General features: G+C 48.8%; 6 non-coding genes across 6 annotated transcripts; 3 read left to right on the top strand and 3 right to left on the bottom strand.

Annotated features, from left to right (window-relative positions):
- Window positions 1–1,290: 1,290 nt before the first annotated feature.
- TRNAA-UGC (transfer RNA alanine (anticodon UGC)) lies at window positions 1,291–1,362 on the top strand. The gene has a single exon. It is a non-coding gene; the product is annotated as a tRNA-Ala (tRNA).
- Window positions 1,363–1,930: 568 nt separating this feature from the next.
- On the bottom strand, window positions 1,931–2,002 carry TRNAA-CGC (transfer RNA alanine (anticodon CGC)). Its single transcript has one exon. It is a non-coding gene; the product is annotated as a tRNA-Ala (tRNA).
- A 4,571-nt stretch (window positions 2,003–6,573) lies between these two features.
- On the bottom strand, window positions 6,574–6,645 carry TRNAA-CGC (transfer RNA alanine (anticodon CGC)). The gene has a single exon. It is a non-coding gene; the product is annotated as a tRNA-Ala (tRNA).
- Window positions 6,646–12,031: 5,386 nt separating this feature from the next.
- On the top strand, window positions 12,032–12,103 carry TRNAA-UGC (transfer RNA alanine (anticodon UGC)). Its single transcript has one exon. It is a non-coding gene; the product is annotated as a tRNA-Ala (tRNA).
- A 1,622-nt stretch (window positions 12,104–13,725) lies between these two features.
- Window positions 13,726–13,797, bottom strand: TRNAA-UGC (transfer RNA alanine (anticodon UGC)). The gene has a single exon. It is a non-coding gene; the product is annotated as a tRNA-Ala (tRNA).
- Window positions 13,798–14,427: 630 nt separating this feature from the next.
- On the top strand, window positions 14,428–14,499 carry TRNAA-UGC (transfer RNA alanine (anticodon UGC)). The gene has a single exon. It is a non-coding gene; the product is annotated as a tRNA-Ala (tRNA).
- Window positions 14,500–15,163: the final 664 nt, after the last annotated feature.

Raw genomic sequence — 15,163 nt, 5'->3', positions numbered from 1 at the left:
CTGTGTGGGGGGGTCAGTAACTGAGGCATTTACTATGTGGAGGGCAGTAAAGGAGGTAGAAAATTGTCCAATAACAAGGCAATATACCACTTGGGGGCCAGTAAATGGGGCGTTATAGTGTGTGGGGATATTAAAGGGAGAGTTATACTGTGTGGGAGTCACGAGACGGGCACTATACCCCATAGGTGCTGTTGGGGCCCAGGCAATTTTTGCTATGGAGCCCGTTCTTTGCTAATCGTTGCTAATCAGCAACCGCTAATAATAAACCTGAAATGTAGACAGAATTTTTTTTGTATTTGTAGATCTTGGATCTGTGTATGTAGATATATCTGAAGACGGATACTGAGTGTGACATCTATAAAATAATACCGCCAATATAATAGAATAAAAGAGCCGAAAGTTACAGGAGGAGACGTAACAAGTAGAGATGAGCGAACACTAAAATGTTCGAGGTTCGAAATTCGATTCGAACAGCCGCTCACTGTTCGAGTGGGTTTCGAACCCCATTATAGTCTATGGGGAACATATACTCGTTAAGGGGGAAACCCAAATCCGTGTCTGGAGGGTCACCAAGTCCACTATGACACCCCAGGAAATGATACCAACACCCTGGAATGACACTGGGACAGCAGGGGAAGCATGTCTGGGGGCATAAAAGTCACTTTATTTCATGGAAATCCCTGTCAGCTTTCGATTTTCGCAAGCTAACTTTTCCCCATAGGAATGCATTGGCCAGCACTGATTGGCCAGAGTACGGAATTCGACCAATCAGCGCTGGCTCTGCTGGAGGAGGCGGAGTCTAAGATCGCTGCACACCAGTCTCCATTCAGGTCCAACCTTAGACTCCGCCTCCTCCGGCAGAGCCAGCGCTGATTGGCCGAAGGCTGGCCAATGCATTCCTATTGGTAGCAGTGCTGAGCCAGTTCTGCTCAACTACACCGTGTGCCGGTCAGCCCATCTGATATAGCAGAGCCGAGTGTGCACTCCTATATCAGATGCATTCCTATATCAGATGGGCTGACCGGCACACTCGGCTCTGCTACATCTGATGTAGCAGAGCTGAGTGTACACACTCGGCTCTGCTATATCAGAGGGGCTGACCGGCACACGAGGCATTTCAGTCCTCTAGAGGGCCCCATGCGTCTCATATCATGTAGCTGAGGCTGAACAGTGTCAGGATGTTGTTAATAGCAATGTGGTATGCAACGCACAGGGCCCCCTGGAGGGCTGAAGTGTAAGCATGACTATTTTTCTCGGATGCATTGGAAGCATAAGTAGGAGCATTGTGTAGGGGATGTAGCTCAGTGGTAGAGCGCATGCTTTGCATGTATGAGGCCCCGGGTTCAATCCCCGGCATCTCCATCTTTTGAGACAAAGAACTACAAAACATCAAAGGTCAGTAAAACTGATATACAGGCAGGAAGTCACAGGAAATATGTTCGGGGATAATACGAAGACGGAATTTAATGTAAAAGAGCTTAACCTTTTGTCTGTAGAGAAAATGATAGACGCTAGAGGGCAGACTAGTCCACACAATACATGTACAGGAATACATTGCCGGTGATCCTGCAGCATCTGGTGACTTCACATCCTACCACCAACATGGTATGCCAGAAATCCAGTATAAATTATCATGTGCCCAACATCTTGCACCTCCTGTCATTGTGGAGCCAAGCCCTGGTCTACAAGGATCCGTATCCAATATGTCCTTACAAGTTGAAGTACGTACATGGATGTTTTTGTATTTGAGTTGACTGCCCCCTACTGTCCACCACGCGCTTATGTTTCCACATTATATGATGGTGAACGATACAATCTTTTTATTTTTAAGCTTATTTTTTGACAAAATCCAGTCATTTGAGGAACATCCAGACGTCCGAGATCTGAAATTTGTCATCTTTATTGTACTTAGATAAACCTGTACAAGACATGGAGATGCCGGGGATTGAACCCGGGGCCTCATACATGCGAAGCATGCGCTCTACCACTGAGCTACATCTCCTATAGGAAACCTCTGAAAATACTCCAATTCCTGAGACAATATACTACGTGTAGCCCTATTGTGCTGATACTACTGGATATCATTATGTGATTAGTAAAGTGGAAATATATAATAATAATACCGCTATATAGATAAAATGTCGCCATACAGCGCCCACATACAGGTCATCAGATCGTTCCTATCTGCATAAAAACTGTCCTTACCTGTGTAAAGTGAGGAGCCCAGTGTCACTAAGCACTTCCACCACATTCACTTACACTAACAGAATAACATTTATACACGTACATACCCCTTTTTAAAATTCTAAGCACCTTACCCCTGTCCCTGATATACGACCCCACTCCCCTTCTATTATCCAAACCCCCTATTTCCTATAACGTCTTTAAGTTAAGGGATTCTTCTTTAAACTTAAGCAATTATAGACTGTTACAAGTTAGTATTGCTTAGTGCACAAAGAACTCAGCTCTGACACTTTTCTGTATATATAGTTCAAACTGTCTCAGAGATTTTGTCTCAAAGCTGAACTTTTGTGTAATTTTTGCAAAAAATCAATGTTTGATAAAAAGTTGCATGAAGGTGGCTGTGAATATAATAAGCTAGATGGTATTTTTTTTTATCATCGCCAGGGTGTCTGCTGTTTGGAAATATATTGGTTTATGGGGTTTAGTCATTGATTGTAATGTCTATGGCATGTTTTAGTCATGCTACTATTTTTTTCACATTTAAGGCCAAAATCAAGATTTTGAGGTGCACTTTTTTTGGGTCTTAAAGGGAGTTTAGTCACATATATGTAGTATTGATGAATTAAAGGCACCTTAGAATTTAGTATACTAAAGAAATTATGAAATAAATTTTTTGAGAGAAGTCCTCAGTAGATACCTTTTTTAATGGCTAACTTAAAAAGCTTTTTGACAGTGGCGGATCCAGGGTTTGCGGGGCCCTGGGCAATTGACTTTGTCGGGGCCCTACTTACTGGGGGTCTCGCACTTCTAACCTGTACTTCCCAACTGTTGAAGACTAGAAAGAGGGAACAAAACGTGTGGTAAATTTGGCCCTGCCCACTTTTATGTTGACTCCACCCATTCTCATTCTATTTTCATGTGATTCCACACAGTATAATCCTCCTACAGTCACCCGTAAATTATATCTCCCCCCATTTTCATATACACCCTTCATCTACCCCTAGTTTCATGTCACCCCCCCCTCTATCTCTGTCCCCAGTTTCATGCCATTCTCCCCCTTTATCTGTCCACAGTTTCATTTCCCCCCGTCTCTACCCCAGTGTCATGCCGTTCTCCCCCCTTCATCTGCCCCAATGTCATGCCATTCCCCCCCTTCATCTGCCCTAGTGTCATGCCGTTCTCCCCCTCCATCTGCCCCAGTGTCATGCTGTTCTCCCCCCCTTCATCTGCCCCAGTATCATGCTGTTCTCCCCCCCTCCATCTGCCCCAGTGTCATGCCATTCTCCCCCCTCCATCTGCCCCAGTGTCATGCCGTTCTCCCCCCTCCATCTGCCCCAGTGTCATGCTGTTCTCTCCCCCTCTATCTGCCCCAGTGTCATGCCTTTCTCCCCCCTCCATCTGCCCCAGTGTCATGCTGTTCTTCCCCCTCCATCTGCCCTATTGTCATTCTGTTCTTCCCCCTTCATCTGCCCCAGTGTCATGCCATTCTCCCCTCTCCATCTGCCCCAGTGTCATGCCATTCTCCCCCTCCATCTGCCCCAGTGTCATGCCATTCTCCCCCCTCCATCTGCCCCAGTGTCATGCTGTTCTTCCCCCCTTCATCTGCCCCAGTGCCATGCCATTCTCCCCCCTCCATCTGCCCCAGTGTCATTCTGTTCTTCCCCCCTTCATCTGCCCCAGTTCCATGCCATTCTCCCCCCTCCATCTGTCCCAGTGTCATGCCATTCTCCCCCCTCCATCTGCCCCAGTGTCATGCTGTTCTTCCCCCCTTCATCTGCCCCAGTGCCATGCCATTCTCCCCCCTTCATGTGCCCTAGTGTCATGCCTTTCTCCCCCTCCATCTGCCCCAGTGTCATGCCGTTCTCACGTTCTCTCACACACACACACACACACTCACCATTCCTCGTTCCCTTGCAGCTCTCTCCCTCATACACATATTGTAGCCGCGATGTGATGACGTCATCACATCGCGGCTACAAATGCCGGAGCTCAGCGTTAAAGCAGGAGCTGAGCTGTGACAGCTCCGGCTTTAAACGCCTATGCATTCAGCTCATCGGCGTCCTACCGCCGATGAGCTGAAATACATAGGCGTTTAAAGCAGGAGCTGTGAGCTCAGCTCCTGCTTTAACGCTGAGCTCAGTTGGAGTCGGGACATGCCGACCGGGACCATTTTGTTAGGTCCCGGCCGCGTCGCGGGGCCCCAGGCGGTTGCCCGGCTCGCCCGGCCCTGGATCCGCCCCTGTTTTTTGATGACATATTTCGAGCTTTCGAGACTATAGAGGTCTCTTCATCAGGATGGTATAACACAATTTCTGAAGGTAGGCATATATATACACAGAGAAATGGATTGTTAGATGCAAAATAGATGGAGAACAGAACACAATGTAAATAAACAGTAAAAAACCATATATATCAGTTCACAGGAAAGTTCTCTGGGGTTGTAGCATCTTTGTAGCTGATCTAAGAAGCTACAAACCCAGAGATGAAACAACACGTTCCATTGAGCCCCTGTACTGAGGGGAAATAATCCCAGCAGGTATTAGGCCCTATATAGTTACCGGTCCCTGCCGCTGCCCACAGCCACCTTTGCTTACATCTCAGTCCTCTAGGGGGCCCCATGCGTCTCATATCATGTAGCTGAGGCTGAATAGTGTCAGGACGTTGTTGATCGCAACGTGGTATGCAATGCACAGGGCCCCCTGGAGGGCTGAAGTGTAAGCGAATGATAGATAGCACAACTATTTTTCTCAGATGAATTGGGAGCATTAGTTGGAATGTTCTATAGGGGATGTAGCTCAGTGCTAAAGCGCATGCATTGCATGTATGAGGCCCCGGGTTCAATCCCCAGCATCTCCATCTTTTGAGACAAACAACTACAAAACATGGGCTCTACCCATCAACCAGAAGAAGACCAAAGTCATGGTATTTCAGAAGAAGGGCCACAATAAAGTCTCCACCCCACAATTCACACTGAATGGCTCCACACTGGAGAAAACCTACAGCTAGACCTACATGGGGCTGGAGCTCAGCCAATCAGGAAGCTTCAAAGCAGCAATAGAAACCCTGAAAGCAAAAGCCTGCAGAACCTTCTACGCCAGGGGTAGGGAACGTACAGCTCTCCAGCTGTTGCAAAACTACAACTCCCAGCATGCATACTGGCTCTGCTGTTCTGGGAACTCCCATGGAAGTGAATGGAGCATGCTGGGAGTTGTAGTTTCACAGCAGCTGGAGAGCCAAAGGTTCCCTACCCCTGTTCTACGCCATCAGAAGACAGCTGTACCACCTCAAACCACCGGTGAGGGTCTGGCTGAAGATATTTGACGCAGTCATCTCCCCGATCCTTCTCTATGGCAGCGAGGTTTGGGGCCCAGCCACCTACCCAGACCAGTCAAAGTGGGATTCCAGCCCAACAGAGACCTTCCACCTGGAGTTCTGCAAATACCTGCTCCATGTCCATCGCAACACCACCAACATGGACTGCAGGGCTGAGCTAGGCAGACTCCCCCTATGGCTCACCATACAGAAGAGGGCGCTAGCTTTCCAGGCACACATCCAGGGGAGCAAGCCCGACTCCTACCACCACCAAGCATGGCTAAGCCACCTGAGCAAACCAGACACTCACCAACCAAACAACAGCCAATCACCAAACCAAAAACACCAACAGATGATAACCAAGGCCGAAATAAAGGCGACCACAGAGGCAAACAGAGAGCGGTACATTGAAGAATGGAGAAACAAAATAAATAACTCCAAGAAACTCACCGTGTATCCCCTCAGTGAATACCATCAGCGATGACATCATGTGGGACAGACGGGGCCCCCTGGAGGGCTGAAGCAGGGAAGAATAAAGAGCCAATAATGACACCTGTCAGCTTTCCGGCAGTATATAGAACTGCCTGTGGGCAAAATGGTGAAAGGTCCTCTTTAACACACAAAAAAACACTTATAATTACCATCCAACGCTCCCCCGCCGCGCTCTGCAGTTTCACTAATAGACCTGTAGGCGCGATGTGATGATGTGACGTCATCACATCGCGCCTATATGTCCACTAGCCGGAACGTAGCGGCTAGTGGATATAATCATCTCGCAATGTATTCAACTCGGATCCGGTGTCCCTAGGCTTGTGCGGGCCGTACAAAATTTTTCGGGGGGGGGGGGGGGCGCGAGTTTGAGACCCCTGATTTATTACATCACTGGCCATGTATTTCTATAGATGTATTGTGTTAGCTACACCGCCCCCTAGTGGTCACCATCGACTTAGGATTCTAAAATGGTGAACAGATGATATTCAGCCTTTATAATACAGACGGGCAGATGTTTCCTGAATTCCTGCACATTTATCAGTTTTCTGGATCTTTGATGTTTTTATAGTTGTTTATCACAAAACATGGAGATGCCGGGGATTGAACCCAGGGCCTCATACATGCGAAGCATGCGCTATACCACTGAGCTACATCCCCTATAGGAAACCTCTATAAAACCTCTGAAAATACTCCAATTCCTGAGACAATATACTACATGCAGCCATATTGTGCTGATACTACTGGATATCATTATGTGATTAGTAAAGTGGAAATATATAATAATAATAATACCGCTATATGGATATAATGTCGCCATACAGCACACCGACAGCGCCCACATACAGGTCATCAGATCATTCCTATCTGCATAGAAACTGTCCTTACCTGTGTAAAGTGAGGAGCCCAGTGTCACTAAGCACTTCCACCACATTCACTTACACTAACAGAATAACATTTATACACGTACATACCCCTTTTTAAAATTCTAAGCACCTTACCCCTGTCCCTGATATACGACCCCACTCCCCTTCTATTATCCAAACCCCCTATTTCCTATAACGTCTTTAAGTTAAGGGATTCTTCTTTAAACTTAAGCAATTATATACTGTTACAAGTTAGTATTGCTTAGTGCACAAAGAACTCAGCTCTGACACTTTTCTGTATATATAGTTCAAACTGTCTCAGAGATTTTGTCTCAAAGCTGAACTTTTGTGTAATTTTTGCAAAAAATCAATGTTTGATAAAAAGTTGCATGAAGGTGGCTGTGAGTATAATAAGCTAGATGGTATTTTTATGATCGTCAGGGTGTCTGCTGTTTGGAAATATATTGGTTTATGGGGTTTAGTCATTGATTGTAATGTCTATGCCATGTTTTATCCATGCTGCTATTTTTTTCACATTTAAGGCCAAAATCAAGATTTTGAGGTGCAGTTTTTTAGGGTCTTAAAGGACGTTTAGTCACATATATGTAGTATTGATGAATTAAAGGCACCTTAGACTTAGTATTCTAATGTGTAGTTGATTTGTAAACGTGTCATGTGCCACTGCTTCTGCCAATCACGACGCTTGTTACAAAAACCTCATTCAGTTAACTAACTGGCTGTTAATTACCTGTACACGACTTTGGTGAAACTCCTAGACACTAACAGAAGTTAGTTAGTTTTAACTTCGGTTAGCTAACTGGAAATTTAACATGCGTTGGTGAAACTGGCCATAAAGAAATTATGTCAGTACTAGCAGTTACCCGCGACTTCGTCTGCAGGTTGGCGGTGGCGCTGAACCGCTTATATTTTTTGTCCCCCATCTCTGCCCCCAGTTTCTTGTCCCCCCATCTCTGCCTCCAGTTTCTTGTCCTCCCCATCTCTGCCTCCAGTTTCTTGTCCCCCCATCTCTGCCCCAGTTTCTTGTCCCCCCATCTCTGCCCCCAGTTTCATGTCCCCCCTTCATCTGCCCCCACTTTCTTGTCCCCCCATCTCTGCCCCCAGTTTTTTGTCCCCCCCATCTCTGCCCCGTTTCTTGTGCCCCCCTTCATCTGCCCCCAGTTTCTTGTCCTCCCATCTCTGCCCCAGTTTCTTGTCCCCCATCTCTTCCCCCAGTTTCTTGTCCCCCCCTTCATCTGCCCCCAGTTTCTTGTCCCTCCATCTCTGCCCCCAGTTTCTTGTCCTCCCATCTCTGCCCCCAGTTTCTTGCCCCCTTCATCTGCCCCCAGTTTCTTGTCCCCCATCTCTGCCCCCAGTTTCTTGTCCTCCCATCTCTGCCCCAGTTTCTTGCCCCCTTCATCTGCCCCCAGTTTCTTGTCCCCCCCATCTCTGCCTCCAGGTTCATGTCCCCCCATCTCTGCCCCAGTTTCTTGTCTCTCCATCTTTGCCCCCAGTTTCTTGTCCCCCCATCTCTGCCCCCAGTTTCTTGTCCCCCCATCTCTGCCCCCAGTTTCTTGTCCCCCCATCTCTGCCCCCAGTTTCTTGTCTCTCCATCTCTGCCCCCAGTTTCTTGTCCCATCTCTGCCCCCAGTTTCTTGTCCCCCTATCTCTGCCCCCAGTTTCTTGTCCCTCCATCTCTGCCCCCAGTTTCTTGTCCCCCCATCTCTGCCCCCAGTTTCTTGTCCCTCCATCTCTGCCCCCAGTTTCTTGTCCCCCCATTTCTGCCCCCAGTTTCATGTCCCTCCATCTTTGCCCCCAGTTTCTTGTCCCCCCATCTCTGCCCCCAGTTTCTTGTCCCCCCATCTCTGCCCCCAGTTTCTTGTCTCTCCATCTCTGCCCCCAGTTTCTTGTCCCTCCATCTCTGCCCCCAGTTTCTTGTCCCCCCATCTCTGCCCCCAGTTTCTTGTCTCTCCATCTCTGCCCCAGTTTCTTGTCCCCCCATCTCTGCCCCCAGTTTCTTGTCCCCCATCTCTGCCCCCAGTTTCTTGTCCCCTCATCTCTTCCCCCAGTTTCTTGTCCCCCCCATCTCTGCCCCCAGTTTCTTGTCCCCCCATCTCTGCCCCCAGTTTCTTGCCCCCCATCTCTGCTCCCAGCTTCATGTCCCCCCCCCCCTACATCGGCCCCAGTGTAGTTGGACTCACCTTGCCACGCTCCCCCGCCGCTCTCTCCGCTCGCTCACTGCACATAGTTGTCGGGCGTCTGGCTGCGTGTGGCATATATGAGGCAGAGCGGAGGCCGGCGTCAAGGTTGTATGGAAGTTTACATTGTCCATATCAGGTTCACAAGGACACTAACAGCTCAGTGACATGTACCGCAGTTCTGTTTTGCACATTTCCGGTCTGGATGAAACCACCGGGAGATCTCATGAGACAAATCTCGCCAGGTTCCCCCAACAAATGCTCTCAGTGCTGCCCCCTCCTGGACTCAGCAATCTGCCTCCTAAGGCCTGACAGCAGATGTAAACTGGGACTGTCCTGGATATCATTATGTGATTAGTAAAGTGGAAATATATAATAATAATACCGCTATATAGATATAATGTAGCCATACAGCGCCCACATACAGCACACCGAAATAACACTGTCGTACAAACAAATACTAAATACATAGAGTGAATATAAATGATACTGTCACACTGTGCAAAACAATAATACCACCATATAGTGCACACGGATAATACTCCCATACTATACACATTAGTAGTGCTACCTGAGCTACATCCCCTATAGAAGGTGCAGAAGTCTATATTGGGTTCACAAGGACACTAACAGCTCAGTGACATGTACCGCAGTTCCGTTTTGCACATTTCCGGTCTGGACGAAACCACCGGGAGATCTCATGAGACAAATCTCGCCAGGTTCCCCCAACAAATGCTCTCAGTGCTGCCCCCTCCTGGATTCAGCAAACTGCCTCACAGCAGATGCAAACTGGGACTGTCCTGGTGTCCCAAGAGGCCCCCGCTACCATAGGGCCCAGTAGGAGTGCACCATATGCCCTACTAACAGTTACCCGTGACTTCGTCTGCGGGTTGGCGGTGGCGCTGAACCGCTTATATTTCTTGTCCCCCCATCTCTGCCTCCAGTTTCTTGTTCCCCCATCTCTGCCCCCAGGATCTTGTTCCCCCCTTCATCTGCCCCCAGTTTCTTGTCCGCCCAGTTTCTTGTCCCCCCCATAGCTGCCCCCAGTTTCTTGTCCCCCCCTTCATGTGCCCCCAGTTTCTTGTCCCCACATCTCTGCCCCAGTTTCTTGTCCCCCCATCTCTGCCTCCAGTTTCTTGTCCCCCCATCTCTGCTCCAAGCTTATGTTCCCCCCCCTACATCGGCCCCAGTGTAGTTGGACTCACCTTGCCACGCTCCCCCGCCGCTCTCTCCGCTCGCTCACTGCACATAGTTGTCGGGCGGCTGGTTGCCTGTGGCATATATGAGGCAGAGCAGGGGCCTTGCGCTGCTTTCCTGGCTTGTCAGTCTTTCGCTTCACTGTGGAGCCGAGCCCTGGTCTACAAGGATCCGTATCCAATATGTCCTTACAAGTTGAAGTGGGTACATGAATGTTTTTGTGTTTGAGTTGATTACATCCTAGGCAGATAGACTGCAATAGAGGCGCCGGTATTATACAGTGCATTGCAGAATACCGGCGCCTCTATTGCAGCCTACCTGCCATACGCAGCCAGCCGCCCGACACCTATGTGCAGTGCGCAAGTGGAGAGAGCGGACGGGGAGCGTGGCAAGGTGAGACCACCTACACTGGGGCCGATGTGGGGGGGGGACATGAAGCTGGGGAATGTGGTTGATCCCAGGGGACAACGACCCAGGGACACCCCCCCGGGACAGCCCTTCTCCAACCCCCTGTACCCGCTGCACTGACCTGTTATGTGGTGTGTCGGGTGCAGCAGCCTCCTCCTTAGCTGTCCGCGAAGTGTGTAGGTTGCCTGGGATAGCTGCGGTGCCGGGACCATGTGGGCTGCCGCCATCTTGCCCACCTTCAGCCCCCAACCTATGGTGCCGCAGCCCTGGCTCCAGAGCTCGCCCACAGCCTGCCATGCACCAATGGGAGGAGCGTGCACAGACCAGTGCTGGCGGAGGGTCCTTTGGAGGGTCACGGAGGCGATTTCAGGTGAGCGACCCACATTTAAAGTAGCCTATTACCTTTTTCTGGGCAGTGTGTGTGTGTGTGTGTGTGTGTGTGTGTGTGTGTGTCTGTGTGTGTGTGTGTGTGTGTGTGAAATTACCCCAAAATCCATTCAGCCATTTGGCTGTGATTGAGGAACAAACATCCAAACTCACAAACATCCAAACTCACAAACTTTCACCTTTATAATATTAATAGGATATCCCTGCATGTGGTAGAGTTTAGGTCAGAAATTTGGAATTTTGGATTTTTTTATAATAAAATTTTTTAACTCAAATGTATACAAGTATAATGTAACATCCCACAATAGAACTGTTCAAGCTATATTCCCCTGGCTCCCTGCTTTCAGAAAATATATTGGTATGGGGGACTCTCACAAACATTTAATTTAGAAATATGCGTTTTATTTACATGTCAAAACTGTGAAAATTGCTCTGGCTACTGGAGATGCAAAATTTCCAGAGACCCTTGGCAGCGAAAAGGTTAAGCTTATTTTTTGACAGAATCCAGTTGTTTGAGGATCATCCAGACACCCGAGCTCTGAAATTTATCATATTTATTGTATTTAGATAAACCTGCACAAAACATGGAGATGCCGGGGATTGAACCCAGGGCCTCATACATGAAAGCATGCGCTCTACCACTGAGCTACATCCCCTATATAGCTATTCTATTAATGTTCCCAATTCTGAGATGAAACAACACGTTCCATTGAGCCCCTGTACTGAGGGGAAATAATCCCAGCAGGTATTAGGTCCTATTTAGTTACCGGTCCCTGCCGCTGCTCACAGCCACCTTTGCTTACATCTCAGTCCTCTAGGGGGCCCCATGCATCTCATATCATGTAGCTGAGGCTGAACAGTGTCAGTACGTGGTTGACAGCAATGTGATATGCAACGCACAGGGCCCCCTGGAGGGCTGAAGTGTAAGCGAATGATAGGTACCACGACTATTTTTCTCAGATGCATTGGGAGCATTAATAGAAACATGGTATAGGGGATGTAGCTCAGTGGTAGAGCGCATGCTTTGCATGTATGAGGCCCCGGGTTCAATCCCCGGCATCTCCAATTTTTGAGACAAAGAACTACAAAACATCAAAGGTCAGTAAAACTGATATACAGGCAGGAAGTCACACGAAATATGATCGGGGATAATACGAAGACGGAATTTAATGTAAAAGAGCTTAACCTTTTGTCTGTAGAGAAAATGATGGACACTAGGGGCAGGGCCGGCGTCAGCGCACGGCATAGTCGGGCAAGTGCCGGGGCCCACAGAGCCTCTGGGGGCCCCCCGGCACTTGCCTGTCACAATTTCAGCTCATCGGCGTCCGTCCGCCGATGAGCTGAATACATACGCGATGCAGGAGCTGCGAGATCAGCTCCTGCTTTAAAGCTCCGGCCCGGCTTGCGTGTGTAGGCGCGATGACGTCATCACATCACGCCTACACACGCAAGCCGGGCCGGAGCTAAGCAGGAGCTGATCTCACAGCTCCTGCATCGCGTATGTGATTGGAGGGAGAGAGAGAGGAGCGTCGGGGGAACGAGGGAAGGTGAGTGATAGAAGGTGAGTTAAGTGTTTGTTTTGTATTACATATTAAGGTGAAACATAATGAAGGGGGCCCATGAAACTGGGGGGCAAAGGGAGGGGGAGAACGGCATGACACTGGAGAACATGAAGGAAGTGGGGAGAGAACGGCATGAAACTGGGGACAGAGATGGAGGGGGCCCAAAGAAACTGGGGGGCAAATGAAGGGGAGGGGGGAACAGCATGACACTGGGGCAGATGGAGGGGGGGGGAGAACAGCATGACACTGGGGCAGATGGAGGGGGTGGGGAGAGAACGGCATGGAACTGGGGACAGAGATGGAGGGGGCCCAATGAAACTGAAGGGGCAAATGAAGGGGAGGGGGGGGAACGGCATGACACTGGGGCAGAGACGGGGGACATGAAACTGTGGGCAGATGAAGGGGGAGAACGTGATGAAACTGGGGACAGAGATGGAGGGGGGACATGAAACTGGGGGCAGAGGAAGGGTGTATATGAAACTGGGGGAGAGATGGAGGGGGGCATATAATTTACAGGTGACTGTAGGAGGATTATACTGTGTGGGAGCACATAATGAATGAGTGGGTGGAATCAACATAAAAGTGGGTGGAGCTAAATTTGCAGCGGCGCGCAGAGCGCGGCGCGCAGAGCGCGCCGCACATTTTGCCCCTCTTTCTGCTCTTTAAAAGATTGGGAGGTATGGTGTTGGTGACGCCACACTCCTGCATGACGTCACTCGCTTCATCTGCAACGCACAGTGTCTCCACTCCCCCACCTCCTTTACAAGGGGGCCCACTGAGGCTCTGTCGCCCAAGGGCCCATAAAAACCTGGAGCCGGCCCTGACTAGGGGGCAGACTAGTCCACACAATACATGTACAGGAATACATTGCCGGTGACACAATGACATAGGATGGCGCTATAGAGATAAGGAGCACTATTTATTACATCACTGGCCATGTATTTCTATACACGAATTGTGTTAGTTAAACCGCCTCCTAGTGGTCACTATCGGCATAGGATTCTAAAATGGTGAACAGATAATATTCAGCCTTTATAATACAGACGGGCAGATGTTTCCTGAATTCCTGCACATTTATCAGTTTTCTGGATCTTTGATGTTTTTGTCGTTGTTTATCACAAAACATGGAGATGGCGGGGATTGAACCCGGGGCCTCATACATGCAAAGCATGTGCTCTACCACTGAGCTACATCCCCTATAGGAAACCTCTAAAAATCCTCCAATTCCTGAGACAATATACTACGTGTAGCCCTATTGTGCTGATACTACTGGATATCATTATGTGATTAGATATAATGTAGCCATACAGCGCCCACATACAGTACACCTAAATAACACTGTCCTACAAATAAATACTAAAAACATAGAGTGCATATAAATGATACTGTCACACTGTGCAATACAATAATACCACCATATAGTGCACACGGATAATACTCCCATACTATACACATTAGTAGTGCTACCACGCAGTACACGTAAAAAAACACTTTCATGTCATTTTTTCAGAGACTATAATATTGATGTTCTGTCCTAAGAAAAGATCATGAATATACAATGTTGTGGGGTCTGAGACCCTTTTTAGCCCCTTATATGTTCTATGTGCACTATACCCTGTAGGTGCTGTGGGGGCCCAGTCAGTGTTTACTATGGGGCCCGGTCTTTGCTAGTTACAACCCCTGATAACAGACCTGAAATGTAGACAGAATAGTACCAACATATATAAATGCCATATACCTGCCCATAATAATAACAATACCAATGTAATACTGCCATATAGGTGGCATGTAGTCTCAGAAACAGGAGCGTTTTCACACTGTGTATGAGGGGATGTGGCTCAGTGGTAGAGCCCATGCTTTGCATGTATGAGTCCCCGGGTTCAATCCCCGGCATCTCCATGTTTCGTGTTACATAATAATCACTAAAAAAAGATAGGAGTGCACTATATGCCCTATATTTAATGCGGCCCTGTATTCCCTGCTCATATAATACCGCCAGACAGTTCACCTATACCACCGTATCATATCCAGGGGCCCCTCACAGATGTTTTGAGAGAGTTGGAGAATAACAGAGGGGCCTTGAGCAGGGGTGAACCTGCCCCTTTCGCCGCCCGAGGCGAACGACAGAAAGCCGCCCCCCTCCCCCGGGAGGAGGGGTCGGGGCGAAGCGGCGTTCGCAGGCAGAGAGCAGGCATGGAGAGGACCTGCTCTCTGCCTGAATGGGAGGGGAGGCCGTTGGATCAGCGCTGCTCCAGCGGCCTCCCCAATCCACCGCTTGGTGCTAAGCCATTCTAGGACAGCTTGTCCTGGACTGGGTTAGGTAAGCAAAAATACTGCGCTCCCTGGGGCCCTGGCATAGCGCCGCCTGAAGCGCTCGCTTCAGGTCGCCTCATGGGAGGTGCGGCGCTGGCCTTGAGCCTCCTTGTGCACTTAGGCCCATGTAAATCTGTTGGTGCGGTCGTGTATTTGGTGTAACTGCTACCTCTGTCTTACTTATCATTATAGGCTCCTAGATCACAAAATATTATTATATACAGTAAAAAAAGAAAAACAATTTACACAA

This window comes from Leptodactylus fuscus, chromosome 3 (genome assembly GCF_031893055.1).
Source record: "Leptodactylus fuscus isolate aLepFus1 chromosome 3, aLepFus1.hap2, whole genome shotgun sequence".
Lineage (NCBI taxonomy): Eukaryota > Metazoa > Chordata > Amphibia > Anura > Leptodactylidae > Leptodactylus > Leptodactylus fuscus.
The sequence above is the reverse complement of the archived record's forward strand: the minus strand, read 5'-3'. Positions and strand labels throughout refer to the sequence as shown.